The sequence below is a fragment of the Dasypus novemcinctus genome, chromosome 17 (genome assembly GCF_030445035.2).
Source record: "Dasypus novemcinctus isolate mDasNov1 chromosome 17, mDasNov1.1.hap2, whole genome shotgun sequence".
Lineage (NCBI taxonomy): Eukaryota > Metazoa > Chordata > Mammalia > Cingulata > Dasypodidae > Dasypus > Dasypus novemcinctus.
This window is the reverse complement of record NC_080689.1, coordinates 96,902,746-96,922,495: the sequence shown is the minus strand read 5'-3', so window position 1 is coordinate 96,922,495 and position 19,750 is coordinate 96,902,746. Positions and strand designations below refer to the sequence as shown.

Genomic DNA, 19,750 nt, shown 5'->3' with positions numbered 1-19,750 from the left:
TAAACCTCCCCAGAAACATGAAACATTTCCCTAGCCAGAGAGCACATTGATGTAGAAATAGGCATGTAATACCATTCCCAAGCTCCCTTATCCAACCAGCTAGTGTCCCTGTAAAATGAGAAGGGACACAGAAAGAAACAGTAAAGGGAGAAGGCTATATGAATGTGGAGGCAGAGGCTGGACTCATGCAGCTACATGCCATGGATCACCAAAGATTGCCATCCTCCACCAAAAGAGAGGGAAAGCCAAAGGAGAACTCTTCCCTTAGGGCCTCCAGAGGGAGCATGGTGCTGTGACACATTGATTCCAGACTTCTGCACTCCAGAGCTGTAGAAGAATACATTTCTAGGCCTTATTCTTTTTGTTTGTTATTATGTGGCCAAGATTTTGGTACTTTGTATGGCAGCCCTGGAAAACGAATATAGTACCCTTCATGATATGTAAGGCTCCATACAAATGACCATCACTGCTGATTCACAGCCAGTTTCTTTCAACTAATAATTGACACATGCAGGGACATGAGTGCTCTGCACATCTCAGGACGATCTCAGTGACTGCCATAGAAAGCAGTGCTTCAAGCAGGGGTGCTGCTGTGGGCTCTAGAGACATCTGGACACTTTAGGCCTTTCAGCCAAACTCAGGAAATCGGCACCACATGGGTGGGCCTTACCTTAGAATATATGATAGCCAATCTCCCCGGTGTATCAGGGTTAGGCTCATTTCCTACTCACGGTTTTTCTGCCCATATATTTGAACCTATACTTATCACTATATCCATTAGATGTATGTCCCAGAGACTTAAATCTGCAGTGTGTTCATATGCCACTGGAGCCCTGAATCTCAGCAGGGTTGCAGCCAACACCTACTCTCCAGTTCCTCAGATTCACCCAGGATAAGTAACAAAAGAAGGATGATGGACAACGCCCATCCCAAAAGACAGAGAGTATCTAGCACTGCAAGCAACAGTGTTTCCTCCATCTACCCCATAGGACCTAAAACCCATCTTAATCAGAAGTAGCGTGGGTGTAAGCATTCCGAAATCCTCAAGATTGAGGAATGAACACACATAAGAGGAAAATGTAAATATGGACCAAAGTAGACTTATTATTACTCTAGGACTAGAAGTCCTTTCCACATTGATGGAAAGACAGTGATCACCGCAGTTTCTGTGGGGAAGCACAGGGAAGAATAGGTGTAACATGGGGCATTTTTGGCATATTGGAATTGTTCCACATGGCATTGCAATGACAGATACAGGCCAGTATACATTTTGTCAAAACCTGTAAAATTGTGCAGGGCATCGTGTAAACTGTAATGCAAACTATAGACCATGGTTAGTAACAATGCTTCCATATTTGCTCATCAATTGTAAAAATATATCACAATAATGAAATGTGTTGTTAAATGTGTACAATGTGAGCAGATGAGGTGGGGTATATGGGAATCCCTATATTTACAAATAACTTTCATGTAATCTAAAACTTCTTTAAAAATGAAGAACACGTGAGTACTATAGGTAAAGCCCTTAGAAAAAAGTTGTGGTACAGTGTAACTTTCACATGAATTTTCAATTAGTAAATCTGAAAGGATGTGCAAAAATTTAACAGTCGGGGGAAACGGACTTTGGCCCAGTGGTTAGGGCGTCCGTCTACCACATGGGAGGTCCGCGGTTCAAACCCCGGGCGTCCTTGACCCGTGTGGAGCTGGCCCATGTGCAGTGTTGATGTGCGCAAGGAGTGCCCTGCCACACGGGGTGTCCCCCGCGTAGGGGAGCCCCACGCAAAATGAGTGCGCCCCGTAAGGAGAGCCGCCCAGCGCGAAAGAAAGTGCAGCCTGCCGAGGAATGGCGCTGCCCACACTTCCCGTGCCGCCCACACTTCCGGCGCCGCCCACACTTCGCGTGCCGCTGACAACAGAAGTGGACAAAGAAACAAGACGCAGCAAAAAAACACAGAAAACAGACAACTGGGGGAGGGGAGGGGAATTAAATAAATAAAAATAAATCTTTAAAAAAAAAATTTAACAGTTGGTACTTAATGACAGAACCTAGAGGAGTATAGAAAATGGAGGGAAAGTCAATCAAATTTCAATGTACAGTTTTTTATGTATTTTTAATTGTCTACAAGCACATTATTTTTTGCTATTATCTTATGCAAAAAGCCTACTCTCCGAAATTCCTGAATACAACGATTTCCCTTTTTTTTTTTTTTTTTTTTTTACATATATGGAAATCCAGGGAGTGCAGAGTGCTGAGTTCTGTTTGTTATCTTTGATGTCTGGGCCTCGATGGGAAGTCTCACTGGCTGCACACAACTCGGAAACATGTGGGTAAACATCACCCATGTCTGTGTTCAGAAACAATATTTTGATGTGAAGCCTCTGTGAGACCTCTCCATGTATCTATTAAGGCAACAACCCACTTCCCAGTACCAAATCTAGCTAGTTTCCTAGTGTTTCCATAATAAATTGCCACAGATTGGGTGGGTTGAGAACAGAAACTTATTCCCTCACAGATCTAGGGACAAAAAACTCCAAAGTTATCGTGTCCGTAGCACCACTTTGTCTCTCTGAGGAGCCTAGCCAGGAATCATTCCTTGACTCTTCCGGCTTCAGGTGGCTCCAGGTGCCCTGGCTTATGGCAGCACAACTCCAGTCTCTTCTTCCATCTTCACATGGCCTCCTCCTCCCAGTGTCGGTCCATCTTCACACAGCTTTCTCCTCTGTCTCTTACCTTCTTATAAGTGCTCTAGTCATAGAATATTAACATCCACCCTTAATTCAATAGACCTCATCTTAATCACATCTGCAAATACATTATTTCCAAATGAGCCCACCACACACAGTTACCAAGGATTTCTGAATGTAATTTGTGGGACACAATAAAACACCTGAATTTTTGTCATGGGAGTTACATGACAATATGCCTTTGTCAAAATGCACAGAGGGGTAGACAGGAAGCATGATTCTCCAAAACAATGTACTGGTACTGTCCCTTTAATTATACACACATCCATAATAATGAGAGTGGTCAGCAGGGGAAACAGTGCTGGGTCTGCACTGGGAGGATGGCAGGGAAACATGTAGGAACTTCTTGTACTCTCTGCACAATTTTTATGTGAATATAAAACTCCTCTAACAATTTATATCATTCTTATAACAATCTCACAGCACTTTTTTGAAGTCAACTCTTTCAGCTAAAGTCCATAAATAGATTAATGACCAAACATTACCTTGAAATGCTGTTTACCAGTAAACACAAACCAACTTTTGTCAGTGCCTCTTTCATTATGTGGTTGTGGTGCTATCTACTAACACGATTAATAAAGTTGTGACTTGGCCCAGTGGTTAGGGCGTCCCTCTACCACATGGGAGGTCCGGGGTTCAAACCCCGGACCTCATTGACCCGTGTGGAGCTGGCCCATACGCAGTGCTGATGCGTACAAGGAGTGCCATGCCACACAGAGGTGTCCCCTGCATAGGGCAGCCCCACGCACAAGGAGTGCATCCTGTAAGGAGAGCCGCCCAGCGCGAAAGAAAGCAGCCTGCCCAGGAATGGCGCCGCACACACGGAGAGCTGACACAACAAGATGACGCAACAACAACAACAAAAAAACACAGATTCCCATGCTGCTGACAACAACAGTAGCAGACAAAGAAGAAGATGCAGAAAATAGACATAGAGAATAGACAACTGGGGACGGGGGGAAGGGGAGAGAAATAAATAAATCAGTAAATCTTAAAAAAAGAAAAAAGAAAAAAAGAACCTTACAAGGTATATTTAAAAAAATAATAATAAAGTTGTCAAACATTAATTTAAAAAAAGATGGTGTCTTAGCCTTTGTGTAGGTTTTTCCTCAGTAGGGGACACTAAATAAACTACAGGCAACATTACTGAGGCAACACAATGATTGCAATTCCATTGTACCTTCGAAAGAAGAAGAGTTGCTTGGGGACGTTTGACGGCCCTTCCTCTTCCTTGGCCACATGGTGATTTTGCGACTTCTGACAGACTGGGAATGGTGGGCAGTAGACTTTTTGGATTGAGTAGCACATTTTCTTTTTTTATACTTGAGACATGAACCTGGGAAACGCATGCACAATAGAAATATCAGTTGACATGTTATTGACAGTTGAGCATAGGAAATCTTTAATGAATTATTTAGAGTTCAAACTATCATCCTCTTATTAAGGAGCTTCCCAGAAGACCCCATTGGGTCTAATTTTGGTTTCAAAAGATGTTGTAGTTTTGTGTTGTTCACTTTAGAAACTCAATAGACTGATGTGGGATGCCCTTATGTAGATGAGTCAGCATAGGAAAGCAGCAAAGCACAGTGACCAATGTGTGCTAGTGTCTGATCAACTGGGTTCAAACACCATTTAGAGGCCACCCAAGCCAGGTTATAGCTTGTAAATTTTCTGGGTTCAGTTTTCAGCACTGTCATTTGAAAACTTTAATAAGATCTACTTAATCGTGCATATTATGAAACTGAAAATGAGTAAATGCAAGCAAATCCTTAAGAAAAATGCCCAATATGTCATAAAAGACTTAGAAGAGTTCAATTGTTAAAAGTTGGGAGGAATAAGCAAGTATTCTACTAGTGCTTTGCTCCAGAGAGGGTGGCCTGTCCTGAGCCTTGATGGCTCAGGACAGGGGAGGCGTGACACTGACTTTCAGCCCTACATGGGTGTGATGCTTTAGAGCTCCTGGAGAACATGTGCAATGTCCTGTCACCCCCAAACGAGTCCTGTGTGTTCACAACATTGCTGAGTGAAGGATTTGGGTCAGGAAATGAAAGTGCTACCCCAACTTGGCAAATTCCAGGGGTTCCAAGTTCCCTCCCCGGAGCTGTGGACAAAGGCCAGCCAAGTACTTGATTCCAGGGAAGAGAATGACTCAAACCCTCACCCTACTGTCTGCCTAAAAGTTAATTCTCTGATGCAGAACATGACTCAGTTTCCCCCAAATGGAGTTCCTCTGAAGGACCAGGGAATCTTGTGGACATCCTACCCCAAACTATTCACACTGTCAGCTGCCTTGTGCAAGACTTCCTGGGGGTCAGCTAACCACTCCTGATGACCAGTCATCAGCTTGGCTGCCATGGTGGCTCAGAGCCCAGGATTTTCACAAATAACTGCCCAGGGCAGCTCTGCAAAGCACTAGCTCCCTTCAACCAGTGAAGCCTGAATAAGCAGTGAGGAAGGAGAGAGCCCCATCCCTAGACATAGCTTAGAATCCCCATCTAGGGATTTCCTCAGCAACCCGGGCCTGCATTCCTTTGGGTCCCACACTCTGATCAATTAAGGGATTTCCTTTCTACTCCCTCTCCCAGGCTGCCCTCAGAATCCTGCATCCTCTGCTATCGTCCCACAGAAATCCTGCCAGGAAATCCCAGGTACTTTCCTTTGTAATCTCTGGTCCAAAATGCAGACGTTTTCCATGCATTTCAGCACATGTATTCAGAAGAATGTTCTCTGTAATTTCCCTTTCCCATCTTTGTCTTTCTGGAGTTCGGTATCAAGATTCTCTTGATTTGATGAAAGAGTGTCCCTCTATATCTATTCTTTGCAAGTGTGTTCTGCTTTGGCATGATGTCTTTATGAATATTGTGTGGTAAACATAGGAAGCCACTGGGACCTGGAGATTACTTTGTGGGCACGCTAACTTTTTGTATTTCTTTTTTCTAAACATTAATGCTTATTTTAATGATTGTGAAGTACACAAATGCACTTCACAGGGCTTGGTGGCTCATATAAACACACGTGTTGTGAACGCCCTGACCTCCACTCAGAATGTGTCCAGCCCCTGGCAGCCTAACGTTTGCTACTTCCTGTCAGTAGCCCCCAGCAATTGCCACTGTTCTGACCATGATCACCGTAATTTAGAGTTCTCTCTTTTTCACACCCTATCAATGGGAGCACACAGTATAAACTCTTTTGAGTATGGCTGGATGTTATATCTGAATATTGTGGGAATTCCAAGCTGTTGCTGTGTGAATCAACGTTCGCTATTTGGAATGCCAAGTAATTATATCACATTAGGACTTTGCACAATAAGTGTATTCCTTCTACATTTTATACACTGTATTGTTTCCCTGAATGACTACTCAGGATCTAACTGTTGCAAATGAGTCTTTGCAGGCCTTTGTGTGGACATCGCATTCATGCCTCATTCATGGCCCTTAGATTATATAGAACAAGGACAGGGACTGCTGGGTCACAGGTGCACATGCCTCTAATCCATACCAGAACACTGTTTTCCAGGTGAATGTAACAGCGCCCTCCCCACAGTATCATGGGTGAGTTTCTCCATGTGTGCACCCATTCTTGGTGTTCATCTTTATACCCAGGTCATAGGTCATTCTGGCACATTTAAGAGGCATCCAGAACATCCAGGATACAATTATCCCTTCTATACATCAATGCAATTGACATATTGTATAGGTGACACCTTCTGCAAAAGAACCTGTACTGTGGATGATTTGACAGGAGACAAATATCAAAACTTTTTAGTTCTCCTTTTTTTTTTTTTTTTTTTTTGCCTTTTAATGTCTTGGAGAATGAGATATTCAAGTTAAGGTTTTCATTCCATTTGTTTCCCGGCAAAAATATGAAATGAAAACACCTATCTGTACTTTGAATATATTTTTGTCATACAGGGTATAGTCTTATAAGTAACACTACAAACAAACCATGCAAAGAAATCAGTTCTGTGATGTACTTCAAAATCTGGCAAAAGTTTTCTATGAAGATAGACAGGTCACTAATGCAAAAGACTGTTAAAAGGAATCCTTCCATTTAAGTTAAGCATTTATTTTATTTATATAGTCATGCTTCATAACCACTGAAGCACCTTAAAAGTCTTAAGTGAGTTGTTATGAAAAAAAAAAAACTAGAGAAAATCAATATTTGCTATAAAACAGAAAGAAGAAAGTGAGTCATTAGAGACAACAATGATTACAGGAGGGAATGAAAGAAGCAGGGAGGGAGGGAGGGAGGGAGGGAGGAGGAAGGAAGGAAGGAAGGAAGGAAGGAAGGAAGGAAGGAAGGAAGGAAGGAAGGAAGGAAATAAAGAATGGAAAGGTTCAGGAAAAAATGAGAAAAAGATTCCTTGGATTTCCAGCTAAGGATTCCTAAAGTGTCTTACAAATGGTAAGTCTACAAATGCATAAATAGTAATGTGTTCATTATGACACAACCTGCATCCCATAACACCATCTGTTTTGAAGCACAGCTTAACCACCTTTAAAACCATTTCACCTCCTGCAGGTCCATTTATGCTGCCTCTCCATTTGTTGTCCCTTTTATGGAAGTTTACAGTTTATTTAGGGTCTGGAATTTTGAATTCTGGGCACAGTATTTTGTGTATTTATTCAGTAATCTGTTGATATATAGGAAATCCAATTTTGAAATTTAAAATGTTGAAATCCTAACATTTAAGGTTACTCTTTTTGCTATTGTGTTTTCCTTCTCAACTTAAAATTTTTTTTTATATTTATAGAAGTTGTAGATTATGAAAATGTTATATAATAACAAGTTCCTCTTTTATTCCTTGTGTGTGTTCATGAATGAGCTGGTGCGTGATCTGTGATGGCACTAAGCAGCCCACACTGGAGAATTCATTAAGGAGATAGGCATGGGTTGAGCACAGAGGATCTCTAACCAGGTGCACAAGACAGTTCAGTAAGGGTGACCTGGGCTAACAACCAAGGGAAATTTTGAGTTCTTACCTTCTGCTGTACACACAACTCATGGCTTGCAAGACTGGCACATTTCTTGGGCTACTGGCATTAATGTTAGCAAATACACTAGAAGAATCTCCCGATTTTAATCAGATACTGGCCAGGTAATGATGAGTGACCCAAATCTAAGAGATATTGACTTTGTTTCCCTACATAGTGACTTTGAACTCTCAGATATGTGACTGGACAAATGCATGTGAAATTAGCAGTACGGTAATTTGAGAGGTAATCTGGGTTATGTGACACTGGCAAAATCTTATAATGATGAGCAGTGGTTGAAAACTCGGTAGGCTTGGAAACTTTCAAGTCCATGCATAGATGCTAATGTTGTCCAAATTTCCCATGTACAGTGTTTGATATCTCCATGTCTGAGCTTTAGATGCAGGTTCAGTTTCAAAATTGGAGCCTCATGCCTGGGTACAGAACTTGGCTCTAAATCTTAGGCTCTAGTGAGACTGTTGACATAGGTCTCTGTGCCTCTGCATTCCAGCTGAGGTGTCAGTATTTTAAACACATGCGTGACATATGGCTGTGATGAGGATTTAATAAGTTACTGTATGTAAACTGTGCACTGGCCAGAAGGAATCATTTTCTTGGTAGAGTTGACAATGTTGATTTACCCGTGTAAACAGGAACACTGTCTAGTATGAATAAATACAAGCACACAGACATACACACATTCAGATTCACAGTTACATAACACAGACTTACTCATTGGCATGCCTCAACTACAATCAATACTAATCCACACTACCCAAGGGCAACCCAGCTGCATCCAGAAACATGATCAAAGTTGAAGAAACATGATCAAGGTTCTTTCCCTTGAGATCAGTTTTTCTCACACCATCCCCAATTCTCACTCCCATAAGGAACTGGGAATTATCCCAATTATCCCCACCTAAGCCATCATGGAAAGCCCACCTATTCATCTAGATTTCTATTATTTTCTATCCCCAGCCATTCAGTGATTCCAGAATACACACCTTGTTCTCTTGTTCTTGAGGCTACCTGTAATGAAGGAAAAGAAAGCATGTGAGAATCACATTAGGCTGGGTATTGTTTACACAGGTCTTTGCTCTCTTAGTTGCTGTAGAAAACCAGGTGGGGATCCACTCTTAAGTCAAAGAACAAAAAAGCAAAGTAGAGGACACCATTAGAAAAGGTGCAGACCCTCCCAGAATGTATTTCCTTCTATTCCTTTTTGGCAGACAATTACAAAATTATTAATCTAAGGAGAAAAAAAAAGCCACTAAGGCAGGGGGTCTTCTACATAGTGTCTCCCAACTGACACCACCGATGTTGAAGGCCCTCTGGCACCAGCTGTCCGTTGGTAAGAGCGTCTACCCATTCCTGCTTACCCCCAAGTAGACAGTACCTAAATTCTATACTCTACATGATGAAATTTTCAAATCTGAATTTGATTGCAAAAGAAAGAAACCAAGAAACCAACACATTTATTTTAAATAAAGAAAGTCAACCCTACCTTTGTGTTAGATGGGTTCTCCTCATCTGCCCTGGCATTAGGGAGTTCCTCAGATGGGTCACCTGTGGGAGGTGGGAAGACACAGAGTAACTCTCAGTATATCAGGAATACATCTCATGAATTATTCTGGGAACATTGCTTGACTCCTGATGCTTCTCTTTATGGATGTTGGTTATACCAAACCTGAACTGGGCTGCTACTGGGCCACCGACTGCATAAATATTATTTCTCTTCTCATCTATATACATTATCTTTTTTCTCTGTGTGGGAAAGTGTCAAAGCACTTGCTTATCTATCAATGTCTATGAGTTCATTTTCCTATTTTTCTATCTATTGCTGTGTGTTGAAAGATATGCTGCTCATTGGGTGGTGGAGAAAAAAATTACAGTATTTTCCCCATACTTACCATTAGGGAGGGCAGTGGGTAAGTGAAAGCATCAATAAGTAAGTTTGTCAAATGAAAATTTTGGATAAACCCCAAGGATAAAAGGAAAGGTGCATATTGGTTCATTTACTGACATTTAGAAACTCAAGTTCTTATAACTAGCTTTGGAAAACTAGTTATATGAATGGAAGCAATGGATTCCCTAAACATACTGAGTTATGTATGCATTTCAGGATGCTTAGAAATGGTAAAGCATGTTAAAAACCAACTTTAGTACACTTCATCTTCTGAAATGCCTCACTTCTGATGTCTAGCCATCCATTTTAACTCCAAATTCTGAAATAAATAATTTACTTGGCCCTTGCTGAGTAAAAAAACAGCGGCAAAACAGACATGGAGCTGAGGAGAAGATGGTAGGGTACAGAACATTAAAAAGAAATACTAAATTTTTCTAATGGGAGATTCATTTTAAGGCAACCAGCTTGATAGAAGGATCTAAAATATGAACGAAGTAGTAAGAGACAAGTATAAAGCTCATCCGAAATGTTGTAGGATGAGTTAGAGAGGAGAAACTAGAAACGAATGAGGAGAATATTCTGTTGAAAAATCACTAGCCAAATTGAGGGGTAGTAACTAGATTAAGTAAGTCAGTATGTTCACACCTCTTGAGCAGCAATTGAGATTTCCCATCTCTATGAGCCGTACGAACGAAGCTGGGAGCTTTTCCACCTGCCGCCAACTTCAAATCTCTCTGGGCACAGAGTGACAGTTAGAACCGTGAGGCAGATGTGCATCATGAAGTAACCATGGCGACCAGTCATCACAGAATTTTCAGAGGGAATGCCTTCTCCATATTGCAAGGCCCAACTGCTGCTGTGTGGCCATTTTCCTTTGCCACCAGCAATGACCGGATGTTCCTATTTCTCCACATCCTCTCCAGTACTTGTTTTTTTCCATGTCTTAATAAGAGCCATTCTAGTGGGTATGTTATGATATCTCATTTTGGTTTTGAATTGCATGTCCATCATAGCAATGACAGTGAGCATCTTTTTATGTGCTTTCTTGCCATTTTTTACCCTTTGGAGCCATATCCAAGACTTTTGCCCATGTTTCAAAATGTATTTTTAGTTTCATTTTTTCACTGTTAGAAACATTTATTTTGATTCAGTCTACCGTAAATAACTCAGGAGAGATTCCACTCAGCCTCGGATGCAATATTTTGTTTATTTTTCAGAGATATATACATCACACAAAATGTTCCATTAAAAAATGAAGGAGATTCCCATATGCCCCACTCCCCACAACCCCCATTTTCCCACATCAACAACTTCTTTCATTAGTGGTGTACATTCATTGCATTTGATGAATACATTTTGGAGCATCGCTACACACATGGATTATAGTTTACTTTGTAGTTTTCACTCTCTCCCAGTCCATTCAGTGGGTTATGGCAGGATATATAATGCCCTGCATCTGTGCCTGCAATATCATTCAGGTCAACTCCAAGTCCCCAAAACGCCCCCATAATATGCCTCCTTTTCCCTGTCACTGCCTTCAGCAACTCCAGTGGCCACTGTCTCCACATCAGTGATATAATTTCTTCCATTGCTAGAGCCACAGTAATTCCATAGTAGAATACCGGTAAGTCCACTCTAGGCCATATTTCACTTCCCAATCCTGAGGACTCTGGCATGGCGATGCCCACTTCACTGCAATTGACAGCAGCTTTGTCCGTTTTTTAATTGGGTTGTCTTTCATTCTATATATGTTGACCTTCACGATTCTTTATATTTTCTAGACAGAAAACCCTTATTGGATATATGGTTTCCCCATATATCCTTCCATAGAATTAGATTGCTTTTGCTTTCATTATAAAGGTATTTTAGGCACAAAGGTTTATAATCTTGATTAGGTCTCACTTATCTATTTTTCTTTTGTTGCTTTTGCTTTGGGTGTAAAATCTAAGAAGACATTGCCCTGGAGAGCTCCCTCCCACCCATGCATTCCCAGTCAATGATACCTCACTTCAGAGTTTCCAACAACTGAGGGAGGGCTGAGTTCCCATTCCGGGAAACTCTGCCCCACTCCCCACTGGAGCAGCAACAATACCCCAAGTACAAGGGCAAAGACCAGTGAAGAAGGATGGTCCAGTGATGGGCCCTTGATACTGATGACTATGTTTATGGGCCTAAGTGCTTTAAATTACAAGTAGGCCTAAACTGTAGGGTGCCTAAGAGTTACATCCCAAGAGCCTCCACATTGCTCAAATGTGGCCACTCTCTAAGCCAAACTCCGCATGTAAGTGCATTACCTTCCCCCCAGTGTGGGATATGACTCTGGGATATGACTCTGCTCCCTGGTGCTGAGGTATTACTATCAACACCTGCTGGTGATGTACCTTGAATAAAACGGGTAAGTGGTAAAGACAGATGAGTTTATATGGCTAAGAGACTTCAAAATGAATTGGGAGGTCTTCAGAGGGGTTGCACTTATGCTCATCTCAGCAGGATCTCAGAGACAGCCAAAGTAGGTGCAACTCCAGGGAAGGGTCCTTCTGAGGGATACAGACACACCCAGGTTCTCTGATCATGACAGATGGCTCTGGAGTTCACTGCCTCGTCAGTGGAATTTGTGCTCCTGAGTGTGGAGTTGGATTCAGATGTGACTTCTCTATGCATGCTTCTTCTGTCACTTTTCCCTTACCTGTGATAGGTGCTGGGTTTGGTATATGCTCAGGAGACTTGAATCTCTGGACTGTCTATATGCCAGCTGGGTCCTGGGCCTCAGCAGAGTTGTAACACCTACTCTCCTTTTCATTGGACTTGCCCATGTCAACTAACAGGGAGGTGAGGATAGTCAACCACTGCACCAGGGAACCAAGAGAGTCTACAAATGCAAGCGGGAGAATTCCATCCATCAGCCATGTGGGATCTAAGCCCCCTTTTGATTTCCTCAGGATGCAGGAATAAAATAGAATGGATTTACTGGTATTCTCCTATAGAATTGTCATGACTCTAGCATTGGAAGAATTAAATTATTTCATTGATGTGAAGACAGTGGCCATGGGAGTTGCCAAAGGCAGGGACGGGGGAAAAAGAGGTGTGATACTGGGGCATTTTCAGGACTTGGGAGTTCTCCTCAATGATACTGCAGGGAGAGATGCGGGCATAATATAACCTGCCATAACCCACTGAACGGACTGGGAGTGAGTGCAAACTACAAAATAAACTATAATCCATGCAATGTAGCAATGCTCCAGAATGTGCTCTTCAAATGCAATGAATCTACCGCCCTAATGAAAGAAGTTGTCGATTGGAAGGAGTGTGTGTGTGTGTGTGTGTGTGTGTGGAATGCAGTATATGGGAACCTTTATATTTTTTAATGCAATAATTTGTGTGATCTATGTATCTTTAAAATAAGAATGATAATAATAAAAAATATTTTTAAGAAACAAAACTAAATATTGCCCAACTCATGGTTCTGAAGAACTTCTTAAGTGTTCTTCTACAAGTTTTATGTTCCTAGTTCTTTTAAGTCTTTATACGTTTCAGTTAATTTTTGTATATGATATGAGACAGTTGTCCTCCATCAAACTTTTACATATGGATGTCCAGTTCTGCCAGCATCAGTTATTGAAGAGACAATTATTTCCCCATTGAGGGTACCTGGCATCCTTGGGAAAAATCAGTTGGCCATGAAAGTGAAGGTCAATTTGTGAACTCTCACTTTGATTCCATTGATCTATATATTTATTCTTATGCCAGGACCATGTTTTTATGACCACTGCTGCTTTGTAATAAGTTTCAAGTCAAGAAAGCTGTGTCTTCCAACTCTGTCTTTCATGATGGTTGTGACTTTTCAGGATAGCATATCCTTCCAAATAAATTTGATGATTGTCTTCCATTTCTGCAAAGCTGTTTATTGCAATTTTCATTGGGATTGCATTGAATCTATCATTCATTTTTGGTAGAGTTGATATCTTGGCAATATTTAGCCTTCCAATCCGTGAGCATGCAATGTCTTTCCCTTTATTAGGTCTTTGATTTCTGTTTGCACAGTTTCGTAGTTCCCATACATAAGTTCTTTACAACCTTGGCTATATTTATTCTGAGATATTTGATTTAAATGTAATTGGAAATGGATATTTTTCTTCATTTCCTCCTCAACGCTCATTACAATCATTCACAAATATTACAAATTTGTATAGGGCATCACTTTGCTCAATTTCTTTCTTGCTCTAGTTAGTATATTTGTTGTAGATTTATGAGGCTTTCTATACATGGAATCTTGTGGTTTGCAAATAGTGAAAATGTTACTTCTTCCTTTCCAGTATGGATGACTTTTATTTATTTTTCTTCTCTGCTTGCTCTAGCTAGAATGTCCAGTACAATGCTGAAGAGCAGTGGTGACAGTGGGCATCCTTGTTTTGCTCCAGATCTTAGAAGGAAAGCTTTCGATCTTTCACCATTCAGTATGATGTTTGCAGTGGTTTGTTTCCTATATGCCTGTATTAGTCAGCCAAAGGGGTGCTGAAGCAAAGTACCAAAAATCTTTTGGCTTTTACAAAGAGTAGTTATTTGTGGTAAAAACTTACACTTATAAGGCCATACAGATTCCAACGCATGGCTGCTTTCCAACCAAAGTCAATTGCCATGTGTTGAGACAAGATGGTGGGTGTTCTCTGCCTCCTTCTTTCTTCCTCTTAAGGCTGCCCGCCCAGTTTCTCCCAATCTCAGCTTTATGCTGGCATAGGGCTTGTCTCTCTGGGCAAGCAATCAGGCTTGCCCAGACTCATCTCTCCTCAGGGCTCCAGAACTGACAAAGTTCTCTCTTCCTTGTCTTCTTCTCTCTTCCTGTGTGTTGTCTTGAGTAAGAGTCCTTTTATATCAAGGGGGTGGGTACTCAAACATGAGTCACACCCTCCTGACTTGGTTGAATCAAAGCCCACATTTCACAGGTCAATTTTAAAAATATATTTTTATTTATTTTTAAAAGATACTTAAGATTACATAAAATGTTTCATAAAAAAAATATAAGGGATTCCCGTATGCCCAACTCCCCACCCCTCCCACTTTTCCTCTCACGAACAACTTCTTTCATTAGTGTGGTACATTCATTGCAATTGATGAACACACTTTGGAGCATTGCCGCTAAGCATGGATTATAGTTTACATTGTAGTTTACATTCTCTCCCACACAATTCTGTACGTTTTGGCAGGATATATAACCGTCTGTTTCTGTCATTGCAGTGTCATTCAGGACAATTCCAAATCTGAACAGGTAATTTAGTTAAAGACCTCTGTGGTGAATCTAAGGCAATCAAAGTGGGTTACACTCAGAGGAACAGGCCCATTTACAAAATAATGTCTTTCGGGGGTTTACAAACATTATGACGCTTGGGAGGTCCATTGGTTATTTCAAACTGCCACAGTGTTCATTCTCGTGTAGAGGGCATTTCCTTTTATTCTTACTTTTCTAAGTGATTTTATGAGGAAAAGAAACAGGATTTTGTCACATGCCTTTTCCACGTAAATTGAGATGATCATTTTTGTTCCCTTTGTGTCAATATGGTGTATTATATTAACAGATTTTCTTTTTTTGGAACCACGCTTGCATAAGGGGGATAATTCCACTCCTTTTTATGACTAAATAATATTGCATTGTATGCCTGTGTGTGTGTGTGTATACCATGTTTTGCTTATCTATTCATTAGTTGATTGGTAATTTGAGTTCCTTCCATCTTTTCACAATTCTGGATAATGGCCTTGTGAACACTGGTGTACAAACATCTTTTCATGACCCTGCTTTCATTTCTTTAGGGAATATATCTAGTGGTGGATTGCCAGGTCATATGGTAGTTCTATACTTAGATCTCTCAGGAATCCCCAGTCTCTCTTCCATAGCCACTCCACGATTTGACATTGCCACTGGCCTTGAAAGAGTGTTCCTATTTATCCTCATCCTCTCTACATGTTATTTTCTGTTTTTAATAGCAACCATTTTAGTGGATGTGAAAAGGTATCTCACTGTGGTTTCAATTTGCATTTTCCTAAAGGCAAATGGTGTTGCGCATCTTTTCAAGGTCCTTCTGGCCCTATGCTTATCTTCTGTGGAGAGCTGTCTTTCCAAATCATTGTCTGATTGGAGGTTTTTGATGTGGATTTCATCTCTTTACTTGTAACTGCTCTGTTGAGACTTTCTTTCTTTTCTAGAGTCACTGTAGGTTGCTCATGTGTTTCTAGGAATGTATCTATTCCGTCTAGGTTTCTAAATTGTTGGCATACAATTGTGTGCTCTTAAGATCTGTTACAGCTTGATGTTCTTTTGTGACTCTCAGAAGATCAAGTAATTAAACTAATACATGCCTGTGAGCGTGTGGTTCTTTGACTGGACTGCATGATTTCATAAATAGAACCTCACATGTATGTCATATTGATTTTTGACAAGTCTTCCAAGTCCACTCAATGGTGGAAAGAATAGCCTCAATAATGATGCTGGAGAACTGGATATCCATATGCAAAAGAGAGATGGAAGACCCCTATCTCATACCATATACACAAATTAACTGAAAATCTATAAAGTCTTAGAAGAGGTAGAAACATTAAACTTGTAGAAGAAAACATAAATACGGCCTTCAGCATCTTGTGTTAGGAAGTGTTTTCTTAGAATTTATACCGAAAGGACACATAGGAAAAGAAAATAGATGAATGAGACGTCATCAAATTTTAAAACTTTTGTGCCTAAAATGACTTTACCAAAAAGAGAAAAAGTCAGATAATTCCAGGGTAGAAAATATTTGTAAACCATATATCCAATAAGGGTTTTATATCTAAAATATATAAATAACCCTAAAGCTCAACAAACAGTGAAAAACAACCTAATTAAAAAATTGGAAAAAGACTTATGTCCTTCAAAGAGGATGTATAAATTTCTAGAAAGCAGGTGAAAAGAGGTTCACCATCATTAACTATTAGGATATGTTACTCGAAACCAAAATAAGATACCATTTCATACCTACTAGAATGACTTATAAAAAACAAAACTGAAAACAACAAGTATTGGAGAAGATGTGGAAAAACAGTAGTACCCATTCATTGCTGGTGGCAAAGGAAAATGGTCACATGGCAGCAGTTGGACCTCGCAATATGGAGAATACATTCACTCTGAAAATTCTGCGATGACCGGTTGGTATGGTTATCTTATGATACATATATGGCTCATGGTTCTAACAGTCACTCTGTGCCCAGTGAGATTCAAAATTGGTAGCAGGTGGAAAAGCTCCCACATTCATTCCTATGGTTCATAGAGATGGGAAATCTCAATTGCTGCTTGAGAGATATGATCATTGACCTACTTAATTAATCCAATCCCCCCAAATATGCTTATTTTTTTTCACAAAATATTCTTTTCTTTCTTTAGTTTATTCTCTCCATTTGCCCTACAGACTTTTATATGTGTTTTATGCTTCTCTTACTGTTGAATATATATATTAGGTCCTTCTGTCAAGCTCATTGCCTTAAAATGAATCTCCCTTTAGAGAAATTTAGTATTTCTTATGATTTTCTGTATCTTTCACTCTCTTCCTCATGGCCATGTCTATTGTGATTTTTTTTTTTACCAAGGAAGGATGTAGTCAATTATTTATTTCAGATTATATAGTAAATCTGGAATTGTAGTGATCGAAAGGGAGACATTTCACATGATGAGATGTCTGAAAGTTTTTTTTTAACATACTTTTCAACTTCTATTCATCTTGAAATGAGTATATAACTCAGTATATGTGGGGTCTGTTCCTTCCATTCACATAATTAGTTTTCCAAAACTAAAAACTTGAATTTCTAAATATCAATTTATGAACCAACATGCACATTTGCTTTTATCCTTGTGGGCTAATCTAAAATTTTCATTTTTATATAGTTATATATCAATGCTTTCACCTATCCATTTTCCTCCATAATGGTAAGTGTTGGGAAGAGAGAGGACATTTTCTCCACTGTGCAGTGAATAGTCTTTCAATACACAGTGATATTCAGAAAATTAGTTCAATTAACTCATAGCAATTGATAGATAACCAAGTACTTAGGCAGTTTCCACATTGAGAAAACATAATATATATAGATAAAAGAGAAATAGAATTTGCGCAGTGGATAGCCCAGTAGGTCAATTTTTGTTTGATAACAAACATTCATAAACCGAAGCACATTGTAAGAGTCAAGCATTGTTACATGAGTAATTCACAAGGTGCATTTCTAATATACTGATAGTTACTCTCTATCTTCCCATCTTCCACAGGTGATCCATTGGAGGAACTTCCTAATTCCAGGGCAGATGTGTAGAATCCATATAAGACCAAGGTAAGACTTCCTTTCTGTGTTTGAAATTGATGTGTTACTTTCTAGGTTTCTTTTTCAATCAAGTTCAGATTTGAAAACCTGATTATGTAGATAATAGAATTCAGTACTGTCTGATTGTGGGTAGTGGGTAGTTAGATAGACTCTCTAACTAACAGATACCTGGTGACAGAGAGGCTTCAGTTTTGGTGGCCTCTGGTGGGAGACTCAAAGATAGAAGACATTTTCCTCAGTGACAAAGTTTCCTCTTTGGATTAATAATTTTTGAATTGCCTACCAAAAAGGAAGAGAAAGATATAACTTTTAGGAAATTGTGCACCTTTTCAAATGGTGTCCTCTACTCTTGATTTTGTGTTCTTTGACTCAACCATGATTTCTCATCTGAATTTCTAGAGTAACTAAGAAAGCAAAAGACCTGTGTAAACAGTACACAGCATGATCTGATCCTCATATGTTCTTTCTTTCATTGCAGGTGGCCTCAAGAACAAGAGAAAAAGGTATGTATTTGGGGATCTCTCACAGGCTGAGGATAGAAAAGGATGGAAATCTAGATGAATCCCATTGGTTTTTCCTTGATGGTTTTAGTGGGGGAAAACTGGTGTAATTCCAGATTCCATGTGAGAGTAAGAATTGGGGTGTGGTGAGAGAAACCGGTCTCAAGTGTAAGAATTTGAACGTTTCTGAAGTCCCTGGAAGCAACTCCATTCCACTTCAGTGGTACGGATTTGTTTGAATTGGAGTTAAGGGATGTCAATGAACAAGTCTACATCATATTATTGTATATCTGAGTATATATATATGTGAGTGTGCTTGTATTTCTTCATACTAGACCGTGTTATGTTTACACAGGAAAATTATCACTGTCAACTCTGACAACAAAATACTTCCTTCTGACCACAGCAAAATTTACTATAGTAACCCACTGAACTCTGATCAAGCCATATGTGGTGTCTGTGTTTACTATACACACACATCAGATGGAAAAGAGAGGCACAGAGACAACTGTCAACAATGTTACTAGCGTCTATGGCTTAGAGCTAAGATATGTACCCAGGCATGTGGCCTGAATGTTAAAACTGTAAACATGCACTTAAAACTCAGACATGGGAATATTACACAACATACATGGGAATACTAGACAAAATTAGCATCTGTTCATGTTTTTTAAATTTTGCAAGCCTGTAGAGTACCCAACCACTGCCCATTGTTACAAGATACTGCCAGTATAACATAACCCAGGGCCCTTCTCAAAGCATTTCACTGTAAATTTCCCATGCTTTTGGCCACAGATCTAAGAGTTCAAGGTCAACACTTAAGACACGAAAGTCAACATCTGTTAGAGTTGGGTCACTCTTTATTACCTGACTGGAATCTAATTATAATTGGAGAGATACTTTAGTATATTTCATAACATTATTTTCATGAGCCCATGAAACGCTCCAATCTGACAAGCCATGTGCCTCATATACAGCAGCAGGTAAGAAATAAAAATCCCCCTGGGTTATTTTGTCCCCCAAAATTCTTTTTTTTGCCTGTGTCAGTCTTTTCGAAGAGTCTTGTCCACCTGGATTAGAGACCCTCTATGCTCAACCTATGTCTACTCTCCTGAATGAGTGCTTATTGCCAGTGTAGATAGAGTGCCAGATCATTTGATGAATATACACACATAACAAAAAAGGAAGCCAAGAAGGAAACTAGTATATGAAAAAGAGCAGTTACTTTTAAATGTTAGGATTTCAATATTTTAATTTTCAATATTTGATGACCTTTATAGTAACAGTTTACTGGTTAA

General features: G+C 39.9%; 1 protein-coding gene and 1 long non-coding RNA gene across 3 annotated transcripts in view; one reads left to right on the top strand and one right to left on the bottom strand.

Moving 5' to 3' along the window:
• Nucleotides 1-19,750, top strand: part of LOC131273836 (uncharacterized) — a 100,832-nt gene that overhangs the window by 45,082 nt on the left and 36,000 nt on the right. The window lies entirely within an intron of this gene.
• Nucleotides 3,910-18,195, bottom strand: LOC139436775 (uncharacterized). 2 transcript variants are annotated; one of them, XR_011646214.1, is made up of 4 exons: nt 18,121-18,195; nt 9,223-9,284; nt 8,723-8,747; nt 3,910-4,081 (listed from the first exon to the last, which is right to left on the bottom strand). It is a non-coding gene; the product is annotated as an uncharacterized lncRNA (long non-coding RNA). The 2 variants fall into 2 exon arrangements; XR_011646213.1 differs by lacking the exon at nt 18,121-18,195 and adding an exon at nt 10,270-10,343 and having other exon boundaries at nt 3,911-4,081.